A 19,958-nucleotide genomic window follows, 5' to 3' on the forward strand; every position below is an offset into this window, starting at 1 on the left:
GAGTGAGAGAGCGACCTGCCTGATCTTACAGGCTACTTTTATAGGCCCCAGCCATGTGGTTGGGCTGGCCATACACAGGTGGCCAATGGAATTCAGCATGGTTGATTGATAGCTGGGGCAACCACTGACACCTTTGCTGTTTGAACTGACCTATCATCTCTGTGGGCTTCAGGCACACTGCTGACGACAAAGGAAGGGGAGGGAATTCCCTAGCAGGCCAAGGGGGGGTTGGGGTGGGGAGGAATTCTGGTAACTCCACCTGGTTTAGCTGCTCTTGTAATCTGAGCTGTTATCAGAGATTCTGCAGCCCCTGCCTCAGGTCAAGTCCTTTGTCATAAAGATGGGAAATGCCTAGAGTGGATGGATTTTGGGAAGTCAAGAAAGGGGTCCCTTCATTCCCCCCTTGTTTTGGAAAATGAGTCAAATCTTTGACTCTTCCTCCCACCTTATATCCTCCTGTCATAAGGGCCATACTGAGTCCCTTCAGTAGCCTTGAGAAAAAGGAGCTTAGGGATGGCACCAAGGCTAACTTTAAACCACAAGCCCGCAAATAAATTAAATTAAAAAAGAATGGCTGAGCTTTATCAAGCCCGTTTCTCTGCATGTGTTTCCTATTTGCTTGAGATTGGAATTTTGTCTTATTCTGACCAAAATGGTATAGAGGACTGTATACAATGAGGAAGACCAGCTTTATAAAATATTTTATCTCTATCACCAAATATTTACCAAGCCAAATGACAAGGTAAATGTAAATAAGTCAGTAATGCATTTAGAACAGTGGTAAAAAGGTGGCAGGTTAAAGTCTGTGAGTCTGTGATAGAGGTGGCGTGGTTGATACAGGGATACTGTAGAGCAAGTCGAATGAATTTACATTTTTTTTGTGTGTGGGTCTTGGGGTTTGAACTCTGGGCCTGGGCGCTGTCCCTGAGCTCTTCAGTTCAAGGCTATCACCCTACCCGAGGGCCTGGGTGTTGTCCCTGAGCTCTTTAGTTCAAGGATACTGCCCTGCCCCTGGAGCCACAGCCCCACTTCCTACTTTCTAGAGGTTAATAGGAAATAAGAGTCTCTTGGTCTTTAGTGCCCAACTGGCTTTGAACCATGATCCTCAGATCTCAGCCTCGTGAGTAGCTAGGATTACAGGCATGAGCCCACTGGCCCGGCTTGAATTTACATTCTTAATGACATACATTAGACAATTGGAACTGGCAAAAAGTATGCTTTCCTCAACCATGATTTAGGATTTGGAGGATATTAATGAACAGTGCCCTTCAAAGCCTGGGGAAACCCTTGCATTTATGGTTAATTTTACCTAACAACGGCTCCTGCCATGTTGAGTGGAACTTAATTTAACCGGGCACGCAATCAGGAGAAGGCTGATGCAATCAATATTTCTATGAAAGCAGTGTCTCCAGGGAACACAGTTTGAAAGTAGCTGCTCTTAAGAAAGTGAGGTTTTGCTTAAAATATAAGTATTTGCCACTGTGTTGAATTTGAAATTGTCAACTCAGAACAAAGACTGTTAATCAATTTGGGAAAATTCAATATTTAATCGTGCAGGAAAAAAGGAAGTGTTATCCATGGAATGGATGGGAAATATTTAATATTTCATTTTAAGTTTCATGTCAGAAATAAAATGAGAAGGTATTTTGTTTTATTTAGAGGGGAAGCACTTTTGTGTGTGTGCCATCCATGAGCTTGAACTCAGAAATTGTATGCCATCCCTGAGTTTTTTGTGCTCAAGGATTGTGCTCTGTCACTTGAGTTACAGCTCCATGTCTAGCTTTTTGGTGATTAATTGGAGAGTGGAGTCTCACAGACTTTCCTGCTCAGTCTGGCTTCAAACTATGATCCTCAGGTCTTAGCCTCCAAGTAGCTGGGAATCATTTTTTAAAAGTAATTTAAAGTTGGGCTGGGAGTTTGGCCCCCTGGTAGAGTGCTTGCCTAGCTTGCACAAAGACCGGGATTCAATTCCTCAGTACCATATAAATAGAAAAAAAAAGCCGGAAGTGGTGCTGAGGCTCAAGTGGTAGAGCTCTAGCCTTGAGAATGTTGAAGGACGGTGCTAAGGCACTGAACTGAAGCACTGGCAATAAATAAATAAATAAATAAATAAATAAATAAATAAAGTAAGTTAATGTCTTAAAATCTAGCCAATGGTTCTTGTCAAAAAACCAAAAGGCCAAACTGATTATCTCAAGAGGAAAATCTTTTAGAAAAATAAAACAAAAACAAAAGAGTAGACAGGAATTAATTATGCCTGGATAACACAGTAGGACTAATAATAGAAGACTAGGTATATTAAATTTTAGGAAACTACTTGCTGAAATTTAATCTGTGCTTTTGGATTAAGTAGCCTATTCTGTATCTTTATTATCATGTTCTTGATTATTGTTAAGAAATAACATTTTTCCCTGAATTTCCTAATAAAAGAACAACTTTAGTCCTGGCACTTTTGTTTCAAAAGTAACATTTTACTTTCTATTAAATACATTTATCAGAATCAAATTAAATATTCATTTTACTTCTCTTTCTTTCTTTCTTTCTTTCTTTCTTTCTTTCTTTCTTTCTTGTCAGTTGTGGGGCTTGAACTCTGGGCCTGGGCACTGTCCCTGACCTCTTCAGCTCAAGGCTACCATCCTATCCCTTGAGCCACAGACAGTGCCACGTTCAGTTTTCTAGTGGATAACTGGAGATAAGAGTCTCACAATCTTTAATGTCTGGATTGGCTTTGAACTTTGATCCTCAGATCTCAGCCTCTTGAGTAGCTAGGATTACAGGCATGAGCTACTACCACTGGCTTTGCTTGTATTCCTAATTTCCCTTTTCTCCTTTATTTCAACATCTGCTCATCTCATATGGAGGAGTTTACCTTTCTATGCTAAAGTTGTGACTGACAATGGGATCATGGGTATAAGCTGAAGCAAGTTAACAATTTCAGTTGACTTTATGTAGAGGCTCTCAGAAAGAAATACTCTTTCTTTCCTTGGGTGTCTTGGAATTAGCATTTGTGAATTTGAAGTATGATTGGGAAAGTAAATGAAGGGAAATCAGGGAGGTAGAAGGCAATCAATAAGGTAAGAGACTGAAGAAAGGAAGAAGAGTGAAATCGCAGTAATTGGATGGAGTTCCTGCTTTCAGTGAACTGTATATATTGGCTTCTAAATTTCCTTGGGCTACTTTGAGTTGAGAACTTTATCATTTGAAATTAAAAGTGTCCCAAATAATATACTCTTCATGTACATTTCTTATTTATATTAAATGTCTCCAAGTTTCCCCAATTTTCTTGGGTTTGGACACTGAATTTAAAAGCTCTTTATGTAATCTTACTAAACTTTCAAGAGTTGCACTTCTCAAGAATTGACCGAAACTGATAGACACTGACAATATCCCAAGTTTCACTTCTTTAAGTTTGCCATCATAGAATTTTTAGAAGTGATATAATCAAAAGAATACAAAACCCCTTATTCAAACAAACCCCTGGCTGACAAGTTAATGTAACCACTGTTTTATAAGATGTTACAAGAGATAACTTAAAAACAAATATATTTGGGATTCCACATATAGGTTTTTTTAAAAAAAATAGTCAATCTTAAAGACCAAATTACCCTATTTTAAAGCTCACTTCTGTTTATTCTTTGATTATTTTACCATGTTTCTCATCAAGAACTATTATTTTCAAAACAATTACATTTCTATACTTAGCTAGTCACTGAAAGGCCAAATTTTACCACAAAAGGCTTTGGATAAGAAGTTGTTTTTCATTCAGTGCAATAAGAGAGATAACCATATAATCCAGTGTCACTTGAAATCCCACTTAAATGCATAGGCTTCCATTAACTTAGGAACCAGCATTTCTGCTGTGAAAATTAAGTTAGTAGCTCAAAAAAATCAGCATAGTTAATTGCTTCTTGTTTGATTAAAATCTTACTTGATTCCTTTCCTAGTCATGTCATCAATCTTCCATGTTTCCAATTCCTATGGTCAGCTTGCTGAGGTTACCGTCCACAATGATCATAGACCATGAATCTCAGATTTTATTTTGTCTAGACTTGGTAAGTAAGATTAAACCAAATATGGCCAATTGAATATGAAAAAAATGCCAAAAAAAGACACTGGAACAGACATTGTCAGTTGCCTGTCAAGAACCATTGTCTTGTGGTTCCGTTACAGAACTAGGAAAACAGATCCTAACTTCTCTTTCTGTTGTCAGTAGGAATAATGATGTAACATATTCTCAGAATAAATTGTGTCAATGAGCAGGCCTGTTTACTACTTTGATTGGTCTTTCACACTGTATCATTTACCTTTCTGTCTAGAACATATAGTTTTGGGAGGTGAGTAAACATCTCTTGATATGAGGGTTATGAACACTTTCTTGGATAGTTTAATCAATCTCACATTTCCTTATTATGTGCCATGATTATATGTGAAAAGCAATTTTGTATTTGAATAAGCAAAATGGGTCAGCTTTCCATAAACTTCTTCTGAGTGCAATTCTTTTTTTTTTTTTTTTTTTGTGTGGCTATGGGGCTTGAACTCAGCCTGGGCTCTGTCCCTGAGCTCTTCAGCTCAAGGTCACCATCCTACCCTTGAGTCAAGCTCCACTTCCGGTTTTCTAGAGGTTAATTGGAGATAAGAGTCTCAGGTCCTTTTGTGCTTGGGCTGGCTTTAAATCTTGATCCTGAGATCCCAGCCTCCTGGGTAGCTAGGAATACCTGTGCGAGCCACCAGCCCAGCTGCTGAGGGCCATTCCTAAGTCACATGTCCTCTATGCTTCTTAAGATGATCCGTCCCTTTTCTATGTCAGTAAAATTCTACAGTGTTTAGCTAACTTTCTACCTAGAGGAAACTTTTTAGTGCCAAGGGTAGTTACTGAAGCACCACGAGTTTTCTATGAATTTCATCTTACTTGTTTCATTTTAGTTGAAAACTTCAGTGGCTACATGAGAGCACTGAGCTTCTGATCGTGTTATCTATTTTATGTCCTCTGACTGTTTAGAAAGAAAAATGGAAGTTTCTGTTTGCTTTTGGAGAAAATAAGATTGGGAAAATATACATGCAACAGGGTATACATGATTCACCTCTAGCTAAATCAGGCACCTTCTAGGCATCTATCACTCTTCCAATCCTTGGAAGATGAACATTCTTTCCAAGCCTGACATATGACAAAATGGGTATTCAAAAAGCAGCTAATTAGATAGAATATGTACAAGCTAGATACCAATTTAATAGAGTAGTCATTCTGTATGTGTTACCTTTCTTTGGCACACTAGAAGCAAAAGTCAAGCAGACTTTAAAGATGACATTTTCTTAGAGTAGCGTGCACATAAATATTAATTGAGTCCTATTGAGTTGAGCACTGTGGGTGCATTCTTAGAAATGGAGTGCTAAATGAATCACTACTATCACAGTGAACATACATGGTCTCTAAGGAAATGCCTTAGTACCATCATTCATTCAAATTAATAAACATACAACTCCCATTGATTGATAGATGACTTTATGTTTCCACATTAGATGGGACTGTGTTAATGGAGGATTTCGTGAGAATTGGCATGTGATTTACCTCAATCTGAGAACTCACTTGTTAGACTCATAGTAAAGCTGGCATTTTAATGCGACCCATGCTGTATCCATGATTACTTATTCTTTGCAGAATAATCAAAGTGTCTGGGGATAATAGGATGTAATAGCACTAAAAGGGAATTTTGTGGAGTAAACAAAATAAAGAGATTAGAAAGTGCCATAGAAATGGAGAAATGTGCAGTAAAAGGGCTAAGTATTTATTTGCATGAGAGCAAATTCTGCTACTTTGGTTGACTGATCAGTGCTACAAAGACCCATAGCTCTGTAGCTGTGATAAATAAAGTATCAGGGTAGCCATTCAAATTCTCTTAATATTTCTGAAAGCATTTTCACATCCATTTGCTTTATCAGATTAAAAAATATTCCAAACATGTACATTTCAAATTTATATTCAATGTATCTGACTATATTTTCACATGTTAAATTAATTTTACCTTTAAATATATATTGAATTCCATTTCTAGCCCAGGCAGAATAACTGATGGCAAAATTATCCTGGCTCTGTAAATAACTACAAAACCGGGCAAGACAGATGATGCATCTATTTTGTAGAGTCTGTTTCTAGGCAGTGCAGACAGAATATGCAAGATATGTCTTAGGTTTACTGTGTTTTTCTGCTAGGTGCAAGTTCATTGTCACAAAGCAGGAAAAGAGAGCTCAAACAGAGATATGTGCTACTGGGTTGAACAGGGCTAAATAGGAGGGTTAAAACTACTTAAACATGGTTTGTATCTTTCAGAAGAAGAGCTATACATAATGGTGGAGGCTATAACTCAGTATAAGTATAGGGGGTAACAATCTCTATTCTCAGATGAGAATACCAGTACACATGTACAGGGAAGGTCTGTGAAGCATGGAAGTCTGTGATGCCTACCAAACAGCACCTGCTGAGGGCTGATGGCTGAAGGGAGACAACAAATAGTAGAGGTGGTATTCATGCTTAATACCAGAGAAGGTGATGAGGTCTTCGCTGAACACTTAAGGAAGACTTGGACTCCAGAAAAATCCTTGACTAGGAATAACGACTGGAAAATAAATCAATGAGATGAAGGATCCTCTACCTAGGATCAAGGACAAGCTTGAAACAGTTCTTTCTTTCTTTCTTCCTTCCTTCCTTCTTTCTTTAGCACACATAAACACCTACATAATTAAGAGCAATATGTCTATTGTCTTTCAACCAGATCTAAGCCCAATACTCTTTATAAGACAACATAATACAAATATTTCAGTCCATACCTAAGAGTCGGGTCTTAGGAATAGAATAATAGCTTAAGCATTATAAATCTGTTAACAGTCTCAGCAATCTCAGGGCTTAATGGGAAATTGACTCTATATCAGGTTTTTACCCAGAGAAAGAAGGTGTTCATAGGGTAGTGACAGAACTGTTAGTATCTTCATGGATAAAGTAACACACAAGGGAAGAGACCCATGCCACCACTCCCAGGGTGAAGAAGAATCAAAAGACAAATGGAACATGTGGTCTTATATTTGATCATTTCATAGAATGCATTATTGAGACAGTTGATGAAACTTGAATGGACTTTGAGATGAAATATATATATATCATGATTCTTGTAATTATTTTACTATAAATTTACAGCTTTTGTGAATTAAAAATTAGAAATATCAAAATCATTCTGCAAAGGAAGGTCTACATGATTTAAAACTATAATCCACCAACAAAAAAGGTAGAAGTGGGGCTGTTACTCAAGTGGTAGAGTGCTAACCAAGAACAAAGAAAGGTTTAAGGAATTCAAACTCTGAGTTCAAGCCCAGCACAACCACACACACACACACACACGCACACACACACACGCACACGCGCTCGCACGCACGCACGCACGCACAGTAAAAAATAGATCCAGAAAAATTTGGAACTTTTCCATTTCAAAATATAAAATCACATGTTTTTTAATGTAAAACTCTCAGATAAATATGGTAATGCCCACATTTTCTTCCTGTGCTATGCCCTTATGTTATAAAATAACAAAGTGTACTGTATAATTTTATTCTCAGTAGTCATGCATTTTAATTTTAAGGCTTGGAAATCTTTCAATGTTGTACAAATATAGATATTTGTATTAAATAATAGTCTAGTGGTGCCAATAATGCCAGAACTAGGAATCCAATAAATTTTAACCAACATGAAGACATTACAAAGAAATACACATATGCTTCCCACAACCCAGGCAATTGACATCCCAGGTGCTTCTTGTTGCAGGATAAGCAAAGTTGGCAAATGCTGCAGAGGCTTTTCTTAGAAGTTTGTAAGCCCTAGGAAGATGTTGCCAAAGCTTGAGTCAAGTCACTGGCAGAAAGCACCAGCTCTCGAAAACCACTTGTTGTCACTCCAAGGGCTGTCTTAGGTTATTGGCACTTAATCTCTCTAGCAGATTCTCCTGACTTGACCTATGAGATACTCAGAGCCAATGTGCCCTTTTAGAATCTTGGTAACTTTATGCAGCTTTCCTCTACATAGAGCCCTTCCTGTGACACTTTATAATATGGAGGCAAAGAAGGCCAGTGTGTGTGTGTGTGTGTGTGTGTGTGTGTGTGTGTGTGTGTGTGTGTGTGTGTGTACACGTGGGTATGCTGGTGTGGTGGAATAGCATAAATGATTATAATCATTGAAGAATAATCTGCAATTGCTGGCACCCACTGGATGAAAATCTGCATCCAGGAGATTCAAGTCCTGCTCCTTTCATTTTTTTCTTAGGCTTTGTGTGTCAAATCCTATGAACTGATCTAAAAGTCAATATGTAACCTGTCATTAACACCTCTCAGAAGACAATATGCCTATAAAAATTTGAGGGGAGAGCAATAAGATACTCCAATTAAAATATTTGCAAGTCAATAGAGGAAATGAAAAATCAAACAATAACAAAACCCTAACTTTAATCCTACGGAATACAGTGCATGTAGTTAGTTTTGGTTTCAACCCCCTATGGTCATACCTAGAATTCTTCAAATAATAATAAATTTCTATTGTTTATCTGTGCATAATCCAGCCTATCATGAAAGTACTGTTGATGTTTATAAAGGAATAAGAAACTAAGCAATGAAACTTCAGTTTTTCTAATGAGGCTTCAAGTCTTCTTTTGATTATTTTTCTTTATTAATTCTGTTTCTGACTATCTCAAGTTTCCTACAAAGCTATACTTTTCTTCTTTTATATTAAAACATCTCATATTTTAGTTGTTTTTTTATAGAGTTGACAAATGTCCTTCTTGTCTTCTACACTACTCCAATTGTGATCATGCTAAGAATTATGTGACTCCTTTAACTAAATGAACATCATATATTGTCCTTGGAATAAGTCACAGTCTTACAGCTTGCAACAATAAGGAAGACAGCACTTACTTTTCATACACAAAGTGTAGTGGAATGCATAGCTATTAGACTGATGAGTTACATGTAGTGTCTTCAAAGTGTGTCCTAAATAGTTCTGAAATTCCCTTGGAGGGGGTCCTTCATGAGCTAAACCAGCTGTCAATCAATTTCATTATGCAAGAGCCCTCCAACTTCCTATTTCACTTGCTCATTTCTTCTCTCAAGAGAGCTGCTGAGAGAGACTCACTGATAGTATACCCATCACAACTGCACTAATACAAGGGTCACAGTTATCAGTTCAGTTGCTTCTAAACATCAAATATTCAAGACATCATAGCAATTCATGGCTTTATCTGAAGTATAGCAAATGGCATATTTACCTATTTCCTGTCACACCATGTCACCTGAGCCCAAAAAGTTTTATTTGGCTTAAAACCTGAACACATTGTCCGATTCTGCCAAAGAAGTTCTGACATAATCCCCCAAAATAGACTGCAGGTCATTCCTTATGCCTTATCTCAGGTCAAAGTGCCTCTATTTATTTCCGGCTGTAAAATGAATACTTTTTGGCATGTCGTTAAAAACAAATAGGTATCAGTGAACAGGATCATGAGGCTTTTTAAAGAAAATACCAGTAAGTTACAATTTTTAGAGCAATGTCCTAGTCCCTTTTCTATTGCAACAAAAAAACCTAATGTTGGCTTTAACATAGAAAACATAGAGGTTTATTCAGCTGAGAGTGTAGGAGATTCACAGCAATTTCTCAGTAACGATGGGGGCCTCTGGCAACAGCATATTACGTAGGACTGCATGCTGGAATGGGAGATGCCTTGGAAGTTCTAGAAAGATTCAGGTTTGCTTCTTATATTACAACCAGCCTAGGCAATGATAGGTACCACAATAACTACACTGATTTAATTAATGACCTAATACAATCATCTCTGGAAGATATTACCACTTCATTGTCATAGCACTGGAGACCAGTTTCAAAGTTCATGCACAGTATCCAATATGGGGCAATCTAGTTCTTCAATTCTAGCTCATCTTGTTATAAAATAACTCTGTCATTTCTTGACAGAATAAAATGGTTTGAAGGAAAATCCAGAACACCAAAAATCATATACATGGTTCAGATTCACATGTAAGATTGCATCTCAGTAGGAGACATGAGAATAAGATAGATGTCTAGTATCAAGTATTCCCACCTCATTCACACAGAGAATATTCTGTAGCCTTTCTGCTATCCCACATGAACTAAAAATCTGATGCTTCACAACACTGTCTCTGCTGTGGTAACAGTCACTTTCCATATCTTGAGGATCACAGATGGTCCTGTGCCTGTTATTGGCTGGTATGATCCATTATGCATATTTTGAAGCTATCTTTATAGTATTTAAGCAGAGCAGACCATCGTATTTCCTATGACCAAGCTTACGCTTGCACATCAGGTGTGGAAACTAGAAACTTCTCTTTTCAGTTAACAGGGACATGAACAGCAATGGCTGATTCTAGTAACTTTATATCACAAAGTTGTTGATGGGTACAAAATGGGATGTCTACTAAAGACTCATGAATTCAAAATTTATTCATGAAAGTATCTACATTGGATCAGCATTTCATTTTGAATAATTTATTTACTTAATGGGTAACAATTACCTTTCCAGGTGTTATTCACGATAGGGATAAAGATGACTAAGGTTAAAAAGGAAAAAAAAAACCGAAGTTACCAGCTTGGGAAAATTTGTTGTGAAAAAATAGAAAGTAAAAAGGAATTGTTCAGTGAGAGAGAAAGAAAGATATACCTGCTACTGCAATGTCCAAGATATATTAGTGAATGCTATGTAAAAGAACAGAGTTGAGAGATAACTAAAAAAAATGTCAGAATCCATTGACTATAAGGCTAAGAGAGGTGAAAAAAATTAAGGTGACTCCTAACATTTAATTTACCGATCAGTTGCATTGTTTTTCTTGAAATAATGCCCATGGAGTGTCAATTAGAGGTAAGGTGAGAACAAATAGCTGTGTGTGTACCTACAGACACGTGTGTGAATGACAGTGACATAAAAATGGGTTTATACCCCTATTGTTTTTTTATTGTAAAGGTGATGTACAGAGGGGTTATAGTTACATAAGTAAATTAATGAGTACATTTCTTTTTGAACAATGTCACTCTCTCCTTTATTTTCTTCTGCTTTCCCCTCCCTGACTCCCTTCCTTCCAAATTGTAAAGTTCATTTCCAAAATAGTGAGTACAATGGTTCCATTGGTTCACACTTTGTCCTGCTTTTTCTGTGCTTCCACTTCCCTTCTGCAAACCAGGTAAATATATACAAGACAAATGGTACAACATACAAAAACAAAACCCCACAGTGGCACCAGGGCATAAAGGAAAAATAAAGAATAAATAGATAAATAGTACATTATAAAATAGTATATTATAAAAACCTCTTGTGTTCATTTCTTGGAGTTCATTTTGATAAGCTTCATTTTTTTATGGTCATAGGCACCTAGACTAAAAGCTATTGTTGATCTCTGCTAAAATATCAGAGACATAGTCTAGGTATTACAAATGAGGGAAAATATGCAGTGTAAGTGGTGCTGTGGCTCAAGTGGTAGAACACTGACCTTGAGAAAGCCCAAGGACAGTGCTCAGGCCTTGAGTTCAAGCCCTGGGACTGGCAAAAAAAAAAAGAAAAAGAAAAAGGGGAATGAAAGAAAGAAAGGAAGGAAGGAAGGAAGGAAAAGAAATGACAGTGGTCATAGATACACTTTGTGTGTGTGTGTGTGTGTGTGTGTGTGTGTGTGTGTGTGTGTGTGTGTGGTGTGTGTGTGTGTGTGTGTGTGTGTATCTGTGTGAATGCTAGGCATACATGATGAGCTTTTTGCTCAAGACTACCACTCTACCACTTGAGCCAGAACTCAGCTTCTGGCTTTTTGGAGGCTGACTTGAGACTTTTCTGCCCAGGTTGTCTTTCAACTATGATCCTTGGATCTCAGAATCAAGAGTAGCTCATGAGTAGCTAAGAACAAATATCATCTTCTACTTTAGCATAGATAATTTCTAAATGGTAACTATTTATTTTAAATGTTAAGAATGGTACTACTTTTTGTTTTGTTTTTGTTTTTGATTGTGGGGCTTAAACTCTGGGCCTGGGTGCTGTTCCTGAGCTCTTCAGCTTAAGGCTAGCACTCTAACACTTCAGCCACAACACCACTCCCTATTTGCCTGTGGTTAATTGGAGATGAGTCTCTACGCCCATGCTGGCCTTGAACCCCCATCCTTAGATCTCAGCCGCCTGAGTAGTTAGGATTACAAGCGTGAACCACCGGCTCCTGGCAAGAATGCTACTACTTTCTAAATGATTTAAGATTGACTCTATGATCATACTATTATTGAGTAAATCTATTCATATATTAATGGATTGAGAAATTTGGAAATTTTACTCTGTGCTGTTGACCTTTCATCAAAATATGGATTGAAAAATCACTGCTGAAACAGACAAGAATCAATGGTGCATTGTTTTGCCAAAGATGACCTTATTGACTGGTAGACATAATGTGACCAGAATTTATCCACAGGATCTTGGTCAATGTCTTTTTTTTCCTCCATACACTCTGTGCTCAATGACAGAATAATGTTTATTCTGATCTTGTATAATCTTCAATGCCATTTCACATAGTAAGCTAGAATGATCATCACCTCTTGTTAATAAACAGTAACAGTCACAAATTTACCCAGGTACACTTTTCTTGATGTCAAGTATAAAAAGTTAACTTGCTTCCTTGCAATTTAGTATTGAGGACAATTAGCTTTCTTTTTATGTCTACAAAGTAATTTATTTCTTTTTCATTTTAGAATGTGGACCTTAGTTTTTAGGCCGAAGAACAAAATGAGAGAAAGCTATCTACTCACTATTTATATGTGTGAGAAGTAATGTACCTATTACCTGACGAATGTAACTATAACCCCTCAATACATTATCCCAACAATAAAATAAAAATTAAAAAATACTCTTGCAAAATGAAGTAAGCTAGTTCCTGTTAAAGCTTAGATAAAAGGGTATGTATATGGACTCATTCACATTGATTGTTGGGGAAAGGGCTCTAGGTTTTTTTTTTTTTTTTTTTTTTTTGTGTGTGTGTGTGTGTGTGTGTGTGTGTGTGTGTGTGTGTTCATCCTGGACTTGAACTTAGGGCCTGTACCTATCCCTGAACTTTCTCTTACTCAAGGATAGCACTCTACCATTTGAGCCACAACTCCACTTCTGGATTTTTGATTAATAATTGGAGATAAATGTCTCGCAGGCTTTTCTGCCCATGCCGACTTTGAATCACAATCTTCAGACCTCAGTATTCTGAAGAGCTAGGATTCTGGACATGAGACAACAATGCTATGCTTTAACTTTTGAAAGTAATCTTGTGACCCTTACATTCCTTTTATTTTTTGAATAATTTTAGACACTTTATTAGACAATGTATAGAAACTTTCCAATTTAATATCTTCAGATACTATTTCACAATACGATACTTGATTTTTAGGAACTTGATTTTCATTTGATCTACTATGAAAAAACATTTTATGTGCAAAATCTTCATTTGATCTTTGTATGTCTGCCATTCTTTTTCTTACAAAGACAGCCATTTAATAGGTTTATGGTATAATTTGAAGGCTTAATTTTTTAAATTAACAGATCTTCCAAAAGTTATCTCCACTCCAGTCACATTTTGAGATATTGATAGTAAGACTTCAGCACATGATCAGGAAGTGGCACAATTAAACTGATAAAAAAAGAATTCCTCATATATAAAGTTCAGAGGGTTTAACTGTATAAAACATGAGGCTCTGTAGGGAAGCTCCATGTAACAATAAATCTGTATCTCAAGCAAAAACACTCATTGTTACAGTAACATTGTGACAATTCATGTTATTGATTTAAATTTCTTTTTAAAAATTGATTTTTTATATATCATAAAAGTGATGAACAGACCAACAGACAAGATGAAATAATGGCATTTGCTAGGAAGTGGATGAATCTAGAGTGAATCATGTTGAGTGGGACAAGTCAAGACCAAAGGAACAAAAGGTATCCTTAATATGTGGTTATTAAATCTAAACAGTACAAGGGCTAGGAATTAATACTTGGTTACTCAATGTCATTGACATGATCTCGAGGATGTAAATATATCTATATAGACATATAAGTCTGTCAAGGAATATATATTATATAGACATATTGATATATAGATCCGTGTATCTCTGACATACAAAGGCTCGGCTTAATTTTGATTATGTTCTTAAATTTATGTGCCAGTAATTGCATATAGGGATTCCCTTCTTGAACAATTGTTTGTTAAACATGACATTTGAAATATAATGTAAAAAATCAGTGTTAATAAAATCTTAAAAAAAAGTGATGAACAGGAGGGTTACAGTTACATAAGTAAAAAAAACCGAGTACATTTCTTTGTAAACACTGTTTACCACTTCTCTCATTTTCTTCGGCTTCCCATTCCACTCTCATCCCACAGCTTGTAAAGTTCATGTCTGACACAGTATCAATTGAGTATCATTGTTATATTAGTACATCCTTTGTCTTGCTCTTCTGGGATTTCTCTTTCATGGATCAAACAAGTTTATATGCAAGAATATAGGTATCAAAAACTAAAACAGAAAGTACAAAATTAGAAAAAAATATGCACAGAGGACACAACAAGAATCTCTTATTTCCAATTCTTGCAGCTCATTTTGAGGTACTTCTATATGATACTATGACTTAGCAATAAGCTATTAATGATCCCCTGTTAAGAATATCATAGAAGTATTCTAGTTACAATAAATGAGGGAAACCAGGCAATCTCTATTTCTTTTGGCCTGGCTTGCTTTGCTTAATATAATTTTTTCAGGTCATTCCATTTCTTTCTGAATGGGATGATGTATATAGTGTATATACATGGTGCTACCACTGTGCATACATACCATATGTTCTTTAAGCATTCAAATTTCTTAACAGTCTCCATATGTTTTATTCTTTCCTTTAATTTGTCTTATTTTTGTTTCTTCATATTTCCTCTATCATCTTTAGCAGATTGCTTTTTATCCTACATGCCTGCTATTTTTTATTAATCCTTTTTATAAAATCTAGAAAAAGATAATTTTATTTAGAGAGAAAGTTAAAATATTTAGCAGTTAAATAATTTTAAAAAAGATGCTGGAGGGGATGTGGCCAGGAGCTATCACTACTACACTGTTGGTGGGAGTGCAAACTCGTTCAATCACTATGGAAAGCAGTATGGCAGTTCCTCAACTCCCCTATGACCAAGCAATTCCACTACTTGGCATTTACCCAATCTTCCAGAAATAAGGACATACTAAATCCACTAGCACAATGATGTTCACTGCAGCACTATTTACCATAGCAAAGATATGGAACCAACCCAGATGTCCCTCAGTTGATGAGTGGATCAAAAAGATGTGGTATTTATACACAATGGAATTTTATGCTGCTGTCAGAAAAAATGACATCACCCCATGTGTAAGGAAAAGGAAAGACTTAGAAAAAATCATATTAAGTAAAGTAAGCAGACTCAAAAGAACATAGGCTCAATGGTTTCCCTAATTTGTCATAATCAGGGGAAACCCTGGGCTCTCCTAGCACAGATTTACAATAGAACAAAACATAGATACATAAGGCCATATGGAATGACACTAAATGAAAAGACCTCCAGGATATAAAAATAAAAGCTAGGTAATGAGTGATTGCTGTCCTTAATGTACTATGTTATCTCTCATCTCTTTTGCTGTCACTTGGTTATCTCATATTATTACAGTATTTCACCTAGTTACCTGATATGTTGTATATGTGTATATTTAGTTATTTGAAGTCAGATGGGGAAGGGAGGAAAACAAGAAGAGGGGCAGGGGTGGGCGGCGGGAAATGGGGACCAAGACATGAGAAAGGGTATCAATGTATGTGAATAATGTACCTTCCATATGGTGAATATAATGTAACCCTTCTATTAATTTCAATAAAAATATATGAAAAAAGTGAAAATAAAAACAAACAAATAATTTGTGAGTGGTTTCCCCAAGAAAGACTTCAATGAAAGAGATTGGAAGACGAATTTGAATACATCAAGGCATGTTCCCATATTTGGAAAAGAGGTAGAGGAACATAAGAGAAAATATATTTTCAAGATGATAATTTCTTTTTTTTCATATATTATTATTGTAATTAAAAGAAGGGTTACATGATACTTGCCACATAGATGGTGCATTAATTCCCATACATTGATACCTTTTCACATGTCTTGGTCCCCATTTCCCTCCCCCCAACCCCCACCCCTCATCATGTTTTCCCCTGTTCCCTGTCCAATTTCAAATAACCAAATACAAATATATCAGGTAACAAAGTGAGATACTGCAACAATATGAGATAACCAAGGGGTAGCAAAAGAGATGAGAGGTAACAGTATCTTAAGAAGACAAATCATTCATTATATGGCTTATGTTTCCATATACTAGAGATCCTTTCATTCAGCGTCCTTCTACATGGCTTTTTGTATCAAGGTTTTGCTCTATTGCAAATCTCTGCTAGGAGAGCCCAAGGTTTCCACTGATTATGACAAATGAGAGAAGCCATTGAGCCTAAGTTCCTTTGAGACTGGCTTACTGAACTTAATATTATCTTTCATAAGTTTTTCCATTTCCTAACGAATGGGGCAATGTCATTCTTTCTGACAGCAGCATAGAATTCCATTGTGTACAAATACCACATCATCTTGATCCACTCATCAACTGAGGGACATCTAGGTTGGTTCCATATCTTTGCTATGGTAAATAGTGCTGCAATGAACATTGTTGTGCTAGGGGATTTAGTATGTCCTTGTTTCTGGACAATTGGGTAAGTGCCTAGTAGTGGAATTGCTGGGTCATAGGGGAGCTCTACGTTTAGTCTTTTGAGGAACTGCTATACTGCTTTCCATAGTGATTGAAAGAGTTTGCACTCCCACCAACATGTAGTAGTGATCCCTCCTGGCCACATCCCCTCCAGCATCTGTTGTTATTCGTTTTCCTGATCCTGGCCATTCTAACTGGAGTGACGTGGAATCTTAGAGTTGTTTTGATTTGCATTTCTTATATGACCAGAGATGTTGAGCATTTCTTCATGTGTCTATAAGCCATTTTTTGGTTCCTCTTCAGAGAAGACTCTCTGGCCCATTTTTTAATGGGATGGTTGTTACTTTGGAGATTAGTTTTGGAGTGATTCAATTTTTTGAGCTGTTGATATATTTTAGATATGAGGCCTTTGTCTGTTGTATGGTGGTGAAAATCTTCTCCCACTCTGTCGGCTTCCTAATTACTTTACTAGCTATGTCCTTTGCCATACAAAAGCTCTGCAGTTTAATGCAGTCCCACTTATCCAGCCTTTCTCTTATTTGTTGTGATTCTTGGTCCTTATTAAGAAAGTTTCGACCTGTGCCAAGGAGGCCTAGTGTATCTCCTATTCCTTCTTGTAAAGTTTTCAGAGTGTTGGCTTTTACCTCAGGTCTTTGATCCATTTGGAGTTAATTCTAGTGCAGGGTGACAAAGAAGGATCCAACTTTAGTTTTCTGCAGGTGCTTAACCAGTTCTGTCAGCACAGATTATTGAAGAGGCTGTCTTTCTTCCATTCTATTTTTTTGTCTCCCTTGTCAAAGATTAGTTGGCCATAGGTCTGTGGTTTAATATCTGGGTCCTCAGTTCTATTCCATTGGTCTTCAGGTCTGTTCTTTGCCAGTACCAAGCTGTTTTGATAATTATAGCTCTGTAATAGAGTCTAAAGTTTGGAATTGAAATTCCTCCTGCACTGTTCTTTCTGCTAAGAAGTGTTTTTGCTATACGGGGTCTTTTATTATTCCATATGAAATTTTGGATTGCCTCTTCTATTTCTTTAAAGAATGACACTGGGATATTGATGGGTATTGCGTTGAATTTGTACATAGACCTTGGCAAGATTGTCATTTTCACGATATTGATTCTTCCAATCCAGGAGCATGGGAGGTTTTTCCATTTCATCAGTTCTGCTTTAATTTCCTTTTTCAGAGTTTTAAATTTTTCATCAAAAAGTCCTTTACATTCTTAGTTAAGGTAATTCCTAAGTACTTTATTTTCTTTGAGGCTATTGCGAAAGGAGTTGCTTTCCTGATTGTTGCCTCGTTCCTTTCACTGTTGGCATAGAGAAAGGCAGTTGATTTTTGAGGGTTAAATTCATAGCCTGCTACCCTTCCAAAGTTTTGAATCAGCTCAAGGAGCTTGGGAGTGGAGTCTATAGGAGTGTTTAAATACAGAATCATGCCATCTGCAAAGAGGGAAAGTTTTACTTCCTCTTTCCTTGTTTGGATTCCCTTTATGCTTTCTTCTTGCCTTATTGCACTAGCTAGGAATTCTAAAACTATGTTAAAGAGGAGTTGAGAGAGTGGGCATCCTTTTCTCTTTCCTGATTTTAGAGTGAATGGCTTTAGCTTTTTGCTGTTAAGTGTAATACTAGCAGTGGGTTTGTCATACACAGCCTTTATTATATTGAGGAATGTTCCATGGATTCCTAGTTTCTCCAGAGCTTTTAACATAAAGGGGCGTTAGATCTTGTCAAATGCCTTTTCTGCATCTATTGAGACAATCATGTGATTTTTGTCCCCGTTCCTGTTGATGTGTTGAATTATGTTAATTGATTTGCGTATGTTGAACGAGCTTTGCCTCCCTGTGATGAATCCTGTTTGATCATAGTGAATAATTTTTTGATAAGTTGTTGTAGACGGTTGGCCAGTATTTTGTTGAGAAGTTTTGCATCGATGTTCATCAAAGAAATAGGTCTATAGTTCTCTTTCTTTGATGAATCTCTGTCTGGTTTGGGGATGAGGGTTAGACTTGCTTCATAGAATGAGTTTGATAAAGAACCTTCATTTTCAATTTCATTGAAGAGCTTGAGGAGTATTGGTGTGAGCTCTGCGTTGAAGACCTTATAGAATTCAACTGTGAATCCATCTGGCCCTGGGCTTTTCTTAGGTGGAAGTTCTCTTATTGCCATTTCTATTTCAGAGCTTGAAATAGGCCTGTTCAGTTGGGTTAGTTTTTGTTTCAGTATGGGTATGTTAATATTGGCTAGGAATTCGTCCATTTTTTCTAGATTCTCAAATTTGTTGGCCTAAACGTTTGAGAAGTATTCCCTCATGATACTCTGGATCTTGGTAATTTCTGTCGTGATATTACCATTTTCGTCCGTGATTTTGTTTATTTTGGTATGCTCCCTACTTTTTTTTGATAAAATCCTTTGCTAAGGTTTGTTAATTCTTTCAATAACAAACTCCTTGTTTTGTTGATTCTTTCTATAGTTTTTTGGATTCCAAATCTTTTAATTCTGCTTTGATTTTAATAATTTGCTTCCTTCTACTGGGATTATGGTTGGTTTGTTGCTCTTTTTCCAGGAGCTTAAGGTAACACATTTAATTGTTGGTATGTGATTTTTCCAATTTGTTATTGTAGGCACTCAGAGCTATAAATTTTCCTTTGAGTACTGCCTTTGCCGTGTCCCAAAGGAGCTGGTATTTTCTGTGCTCCTTATTGTTAAATTTTATAAACTGTTGGATTTCTGTTCCGATCTCTTCGATGACCCATTGGTGATTCAGCAATGTGTTGTTCAGTCTCCATAAGTTACAGGGTTTTCGTTGGTGGAGATGCGTGTTCAGTTCCAATTTGATGCCTTTGTGTTCTGAGAGCATGCAGGGAATAATTTCAGTGTTTCTGAATGTGTCCAGGTTTGTTTTATGGCCTAAGATGTGGTCTATTTTGGAAAATGTTCCATGTGCTGCTGAGAAAAACGTATATTGTGTTGTCGCTGGGTGGAATATTCTGCAGATGTCTGTTAGATTGAGTTCGTCTATGTAGTTATTCAATTCTAAGGTTTCTCTGTTGAGTTTTTTCTTGTTGATCTGTCCAAAGGTGAGAGTGGTGTGTTAAAGTCACCAACAATCACTGTGTTTCGATTTATGTATGGTTTCAGTGAAAG

The sequence above is a fragment of the Megascapheus bottae genome, chromosome 14, assembly GCF_031878675.1.
Source record: "Megascapheus bottae isolate mThoBot1 chromosome 14, mThoBot2.hap1, whole genome shotgun sequence".
In the NCBI taxonomy this organism is placed as follows: Eukaryota; Metazoa; Chordata; class Mammalia; order Rodentia; family Geomyidae; genus Megascapheus; species Megascapheus bottae.